This window comes from Rhipicephalus microplus, chromosome 5 (genome assembly GCF_043290135.1).
Source record: "Rhipicephalus microplus isolate Deutch F79 chromosome 5, USDA_Rmic, whole genome shotgun sequence".
Taxonomy (NCBI): domain Eukaryota; kingdom Metazoa; phylum Arthropoda; class Arachnida; order Ixodida; family Ixodidae; genus Rhipicephalus; species Rhipicephalus microplus.
The window spans coordinates 180662560-180670186 of NC_134704.1; the positions used below are offsets into that span (position 1 = coordinate 180662560).

At 45.2% G+C, this 7627-nt stretch overlaps 2 non-coding genes across 2 annotated transcripts; one reads left to right on the plus strand and one right to left on the minus strand.

Moving 5' to 3' along the window:
• Positions 1-3743: 3743 nt before the first annotated feature.
• TRNAT-CGU (transfer RNA threonine (anticodon CGU)) lies at positions 3744-3816 on the minus strand. The gene has a single exon. It is a non-coding gene; the product is annotated as a tRNA-Thr (tRNA).
• A 797-nt stretch (positions 3817-4613) lies between these two features.
• On the plus strand, positions 4614-4686 carry TRNAT-CGU (transfer RNA threonine (anticodon CGU)). The gene has a single exon. It is a non-coding gene; the product is annotated as a tRNA-Thr (tRNA).
• The last annotated feature ends 2941 nt before the right edge of the window (positions 4687-7627 follow it).

Consider the following 7627-nt stretch of genomic DNA (forward strand, 5'->3'; position numbering starts at 1 on the left):
TCGATTTCCATGTCCCACAAGACTTAAGGATTTGCGAAGTTTTCTTGGCCTCGCATCATATTTTCGTCGCTTCATACGAAATTTCGCTTCAATAGCTGCGCCACTTCACAAACTACTTGCATCTAATGCACCCTTTGTGTGGTCCGAAAAATGTCAGTCGGCGTTTCACCTATTGAAGAAAGCTTTGACGTCAGAGCCTGTACTCTGCCATTTTGATGACACCGCCCCAACACTCCTGCATACCGACGCCAGCGGTTGCGGTATAGGTGCTGTTCTCCTCCAACGCGATAACTCTGGACGAGAAAGGGTCATCGCATATGCTAGCCGAGTGCTAACTTCTACCGAAAAAATCTATACCATCACTGAGCAGGAGTGCCTCGCTGTGGTTTGGTCCATACAAAAGTTCGGTCCTTATCTGTACGGCCGTCAATTCACCATCGTAACGGACCACCACGCCTTATGCTGGCTTTCTACAATGAAGAACTTGTCCGGACGCTTGGGTCGTTGGATTTTATGCCTACAGGAGTATCAGTTTGAGATTATTTATAAATCGGGCAAAAAACATCAAGACGCCGACGCTCTTTCTCGTTGCCCACTACCTACGGCTTCGTTCGACACTCCAGCTGCCACCTCCAACGACACCAGTGCGGACGTGACTCTCACTTCTGTTGCCTTGCTCGCCTCGCTGTACCAACCACCAATCGACGATGAACAACCCTTCAGTTCTCGCCAGCAGGCTGACCCGTATTGTCGGCGCATTATAGACCACCTTTCAGGAGCTACGCGTCCACCCAATGCACGCCTTCGTCGACAACTCGAGCACTTCAAATTTCAGGACGGTGTGCTGTATCGTCACATATATCATCCTGACGGCCAACGCTGGGTACCTGTTCTGCCACGCGCTCTTCAACATCATGTACTTAACGCCTTTCATGACGATTTGACTGCTGGCCACCTAGGCTTTCACAAAACCTACGACCGCATTGGAAGCCGCTTTTATTGGCCTGGGATTTCTACCAGCATAGGAAAGTACGTGGGTTCCTGCTCTCCATTTCAACTTCGCAAACTTCCGACATCTCCCCCGGCTGGTCAGTTACAGCCAATGACGTACCCTACAACACCTTTCGAGGTCGTAGGTGTCGATCTTTATGGACCCCTTCCTGTTACTGTTGCTGGAAATAGATTGATAGTCACCGCCGTAGACCATATGACACGCTACGCCGAGACAACTTCAGTAGCTACTGGTTCAGCATCGCAAGTTGCTGACTTCGTCCTTCAGGCCATAATACTACGTCATGGTGCTCCTCGTGTACTTCTAAGTGACCATGGAAAGGTGTTATTATCACAGCTTTTAGGTGAAGTTCTTCGCGTTTCTGGTACCACAGACAAGATGGCGTCTAGCTACCATCCTCAAACAAACGGTCTGACCGAGAGATTTCATTGAACCCTTGTCGACATGATCGCCGTATACATTCAACCGGATCACAAAAACTGGGATAAACTTCTACCGTTCCTGACTTTCGCCTACAACACCGCTGTTCAGCGCACAAACGGCTACTCACCGCTTTATCTTGTTTACGGACGTTCACCTACTTTCTTTATCGATGTTTCCTTCTTCACCAGCAATGGCCCTACATCACCATCTTCTTGCGAAGAATATATTTCTCGACTTGCCCAGTGCCGCCAGCGCGCTCGTATGAACACGGAAGCTACGCAACAAGCAAGGAAGGCCGTCTACGACACCTCTCATCGTGTGATATCATTCCGACCGGGTGACGAGGTGCTACTATTGACACCAATTCGCACACCTGGCCTCTGCGACAAGTTCCAGACTCGATTCATCGGCCCATATGTTGTTTTAGAGCAGACTTCACCTGTCAACTATCGTGTGACGCCTCTTGTCGTGCCAACTGACCACCGTTACCGCAGCACCGAAATTGTACACGTTTCCCGCATGAAGCTTTTCACACGACGTTCCTCGTCACCTTGACTACCCGCCCGCAGCGGCCAGGCTGGCCGCTTTCACGGGGGGGGGGGGGGGGATCAGTGTAGGCATCTATTATGCGCTTCATCCTCATCTGAACAGCAGTCAATCATCACCATATGTTCTGGCTGACAATCATCTTGGCACGTGCGCTTCTTTGTCGGGTCCGTTGCGCTTGTTCGTTCCCGAGTTCACGACGAATAAACCTCGTTACAACCGAGTCGTCATAATATATATATATATAAATAAGGGAGAGAGGTGTATACCTAAGGGCTCGTATTTCCGTGTTTTAACACAATATTAATGAGATATAACAGACAGTTATGCCAAGGAATGTATAGGGGAAGTTATTAGAACCAATGAAATGTAAATAAGAAGAGAGAAGAAAGAAAAGTGGATGAAAAAATTACCAGCTGTGAGCAGGAATCGAACCTGCGACCTTCGAATAACGCGTTCAATGCTCTAACCACTGAGCTATCACAGCGGCCGTCCCTCCATCCACTTTTTGGGGTTTATATGCGAATTTCGAAGTAGGAGTGACAGTCAGCGCTATCTATAAGCCAAACAACGAGTGTGAAAACACTCTTATTCGCATGTTTGGCGTCACGTAGCACGTGAACTTATTATGAGCGGGCAGCTGATTAATTGTCCCTCTTATACCCCTGTCACACGGGCACTTAAAAGTCTTTTAAATAAGCGGTCTTTTTCCGAAAAGGAGTTCCTGACAGCAGACACACGGCACAGAGCGAACTCCTTTTCAGAAGTGGTCTTTTTCGTAAATGGCGTTCGTCGATCCCTTTTACGGCTCCGAATGAGTAGCCTCGAAACCAGTGGGCGCCAGCAATTTTGGAGTGGTGGAAAAAAAAGAGCGAATGCTTATTTTTCTGTCACCAAAACTCTTTGTAAAAACAAATTTTATATCCTGCAGAAGGTGTAATGAACTCTTTTAATGGTTATTTCCTTTCCTACTCTCGTGAGCAGCTACAACGCGTCGGCAATATCACATGGTGACGCTCGGTCTTGCGCTGCTTTATCCTACCCTTGGCGGCTTTTGCAGCGTCTGCCTCGCTTTCCAGAGCGAGAAGGCAGGCCGTGAGGCTTGCGACCTCGCTTTTTCTCCTGTACGGTCGCCCATAACGTGTCGAGAGCAGGCGAAAGCAGCGAAAAACAAATACGGTAAATAAAAGTACAGTGGTGCCAGACGGACTTGTGCACGTCGCTAGTTATAGGAATGCTTCCTTATCTAGTGCAAAAAACATTCACATTGGTGTTTCTTCATCTCTTATTCTTAAATTTATTTGAAGAAACGAGCAGCGCAACAAGTCTTTAATTTGTACATAGTGATACATCGTTTAATTTTCATTGCTTCTCTTTTAACTGCTAGCGCCACGCTTTCGCTGGCGTCTTCGAATGAAAACACTAAAAGGAGATCGTTGCTGCCGTGTGTCTGCGCCGCAAACACCTCTTTGTTAAAAGTCTTTCAACTTCGTAAAAGACCGCTTACTTAAAAGACTTTTTGCGCGCCCGTGTGACACAGGTATTATACAACCTAAACACACCAAGTCTGCCAGTACGAGACCCTCGTTCAATGAAATAAGGGAGAGAGGTGTATACCTAAGGGCTCGTATTTCCGTGTTTTAACACAATATTAATGAGATATAACAGACAGTTATGCCAAGGAATGTACAGGGGAAGTTATTAGAACCAATGGAATGTAAATAAGAAGAGAGAAGAAAGAAAAGTGGATGAAAAAATTACCAGCTGTGAGCAGGAATCGAACCTGCGACCTTCGAATAACGCGTTCGATGCTCTAACCACTGAGCTATCACAGCGGCCGTCCCTCCATCCACATTTTGGGGTTTATATGCGAATATAGAAGTAGGAGTGACAGTCAGCGCCATCTATAAGCCAAACAACTAGTGTGAAAACACTCTTATTCGCATGTTTGGCGTCACGTAGCACGTGAACTTATTATGAGCGGGCAATTGATTAATTGTCCCTCTTATACAACCTAAACACATCAAGTCTGCCAGTACGAGACCCTCGTTCAATGAAATAAGGGAGAGAGGTGTATACCTAAGGGCTCGTATTTCCGTGTTTTAACACAATATTAATGAGATATAACAGACAGTTATGCCAAGGAATGTACAGGGGAAGTTATTAGAAACAATGGAATGTAAATAAGAAGAGAGAAGAAAGAAAAGTGGATGAAAAAAAAGGTTTGATTCCTGCTCACAGCTGGTAATTTTTTCACCCACTTTTCTTTCTTCTCTCTTCTTATTTACATTCGATTGGTTCTAATAACTTCCCCTGTACATTCCTTGGCATAACTGTCTGTTATATCTAATTAATATTGTGTTAAAACACGGAAATACGAGCCCTTAGGTATACACCTCTCTCCCTTATTTCATTGAACGAGGGTCTCGTACTGGCAGACTTGGTGTGTGTAGGTTGTATAAGAGGGACAATTAATCAGCTGCCCGCTCATAATAAGTTCACGTGCTACGTGACGCCAAACATGCGAATAAGAGTGTTTTCACACTCGTTGTTTGGCTTGTAGATGGCGCTGACTGTCACTCCTACTTCTAAATTCACATATAAACCCCAAAAAGTGGATGGAGGGACGGCCGCTGTGATAGCTCAGTGGTTAGAGCATCGAACGCGTTATTCGAAGGTCGCAGGTTCGATTCCTGCTCACAGCTGGTAATTTTTTCATCCACTTTTCTTTCTTCTCTCTTCTTATTTACATTCCTTGGCATAACTGTCTGTTATATCTCATTAATATTGTGTTAAAACACGGAAATACGAGCCCTTAGGTATACACCTCTCTCCCTTATTTCATTGAACGAGGGTCTCGTACTGGCAGACTTGGTGTGTTTAGGTTGTATTAGAGGGACAATTAATCAGCTGCCCGCTCATAATAAGTTCACGTGCTACGTGACGCCAAACATGCGAATAAGAATGTTTTCACACTCGTTGTTTGGCTTATAGATGGCGCTGACTGTCACTCCTAGAAGTGTGGCAGCTTGGGCTAGTTGGTATGGCATTACGATAGTTAAAGCGCGAGAACAAAACGACGACACAGAGACAAGAAGGACACGAAAGACACGAGCGCTAACTTCCAACTGAGTTTATTGCGCAGAGTACGAAAATATATAGAGGAGACAGTGACCATGGCACAAGAGCAGAACATGAGTAAGAAAACCAAAAACAAACAACACAAATACAAAGGCACTGAAAAACAGCAAAGAAAAGCCTAGAAGAAACCGAACCAGAAAGGTAAAGCTACCTGCCCGCACCGAATCCTTCGAGGAACCTGCGTTCCTTCTCGGACTAAGCCACGGAGGGCTTGCTAATCCAAGGCACCTGTTCGCGTTACCTGCCCGCACCGAATCCTTCGAGGAACCTGCGCTCCTTCTCGGACAAGGCCACGGAGGGCTTGCTAACACAAGGCACCTGTTCGCGTGCCATCTGCGCAGCCTCGACAATGACCCGGGTGCTTACATCTCTGTGTCTGTACAACGTCGCTGTTTCCTCGAAGAGGGGAACACACTTGTACTCAGTGCAGTGCTGGGCAAGAAAACCATCTTTCCCGTTTTTAACATTGTTCGCGTGCTCTCTCAGCCGATCGTTCAGACACCTTCCGGTCGTTCCGACATAACAAGCACCGCATGAAAGGGGGGTTCTATAGACGACTTCCCGGGAGCAGGCTGCATACCTGTTTCGATGTTGAACTCTGCAATCTGTTGATGATTTTGTTTTCACGGGGTTGGTAGATTTGGTGAGGCTAATTAATTTGAACGGTGCTGAGAACAGGACACGAGCTCCAACACGTTTTCCGATTTTTTTGAGCCTATGTGAAATCTGGTGTATGTAAGGAATCACGGCTATCCTTTCACGTTCTGTATCCGTGTTGATCAGATTCTGTCGCGTCCTCTGCTCCGCCTTCATAGTCCGCAGGATCGTCTCCGCAACAGACGCGATAAACGCTTCGGGGAAGCCTGAAGCCTTAAGGCGGGAAACTTGCGCTTTGAAGCTCGCAAAGATATTGTGGGCGCAAGACCTATTTAAAGCATTCTCAAGGCAGGTTCGTGCTATGCCTCGCTTAACTATCTTACTGTGAGCAGAAGAAAAGGGGAGTAGAGGTTTCTGCGCACGTGGTTCATACCACCAACAGATGTGCTGTGGGCTAAAAACCAGATTTAAATCCAAAAAGCGTAATTTGTCATTATCGGGCATTTCATGTGTCACCACAAGAGGCTGCAAACAATTTTCGAACACGCCTATAGTTTGAGTGGCCAACGAGTGAAACATAGAAGCCTTACAATTTAGAATAACCAAGAAATCATCCACGTATCTAAAAATTTTGACGACATGCGAACCTTCTAACTTTTCCTGCAGTTTTTTGCCCATTTTTGCCAATAGAAGATCACTGAGTAGAGGTGCTATGCATGAACCAATTGAAACACCCTTTTTCTGCAAATAAATGCAATCATTCCATTGAACGAATGTAGACGTAAGATACAGCAAAACCAGGTCAAGAAAATTCCGCGAACTAATGCCAGTTTTTAATTGGAAGTTCAATTCCCCGAAAATTTCTATATTATCCCTTATACATTCTAGTACCTCATCGTGAGGCAGCGAGTAATATAGGTCCTTTATGTCAATTGAAAAACCGAAAAGATTAGATTGATTTGACTGTTTTAAAATTCTATCAGAGCCTGCGAGTTTTTGATCACAAATGGGTCGTCAATCTTTAGACACTTAAGATGGGTCTGAATAAACAAGCCGAATAAACAAGCCGACCCATCTTAAGTGTCTAAAGATTGACGACCCATTTGTGATCAAAAACTCGCAGGCTCTGATAGAATTTTTCAAACAGTCAAATCAATCTAATCTTTTCGGTTTTTCAATTGACATAAAGGACCTATATTACTCGCTGCCTCACGATGAGGTACTAGAATGTATAAGGGATAATATAGAAATTTTCGGGGAATTGAACTTCCAATTAAAAACTGGCATTAGTTCACGGAATTTTCTTGACCTGGTTTTGCTGTATCTTACGTCTACATTCGTTCAATGGAATGATCGCATTTATCTGCAGAAAAAGGGTGTTTCAATTGGTTCATGCATAGCACCTCTACTCAGTGATCTTCTATTGGCAAAAATGGGCAAAAAACTGCAGGAAAAGTTAGAAGGTTCGCATGTCGTCAAAATTTTTAGATACGTGGATGATTTCTTGGTTATTCTAAATTGTAAGGCTTCTATGTTTCACTCGTTGGTCACTCAAACTATAGGCGTGTTCGAAAATTGTTTGCAGCCTCTTGTGGTGACACATGAAATGCCCGATAATGACAAATTACGCTTTTTGGATTTAAATCTGGTTTTTAGCCCACAGCACATCTGTTGGTGGTATGAACCACGTGCGCAGAAACCTCTACTCCCCTTTTATTCTGCTCACAGTAAGATAGTTAAGCGAGGCATAGCACGAACCTGCCTTGAGAATGCTTTAAATAGGTCTTGCGCCCACAATATCTTTGCGAGCTTCAAAGCGCAAGTTTCCCGCCTTAAGGCTTCAGGCTTCCCCGAAGCGTTTATCGCGTCTGTTGCGGAGACGATCCTGCGGACTATGAAGGCGGAGCA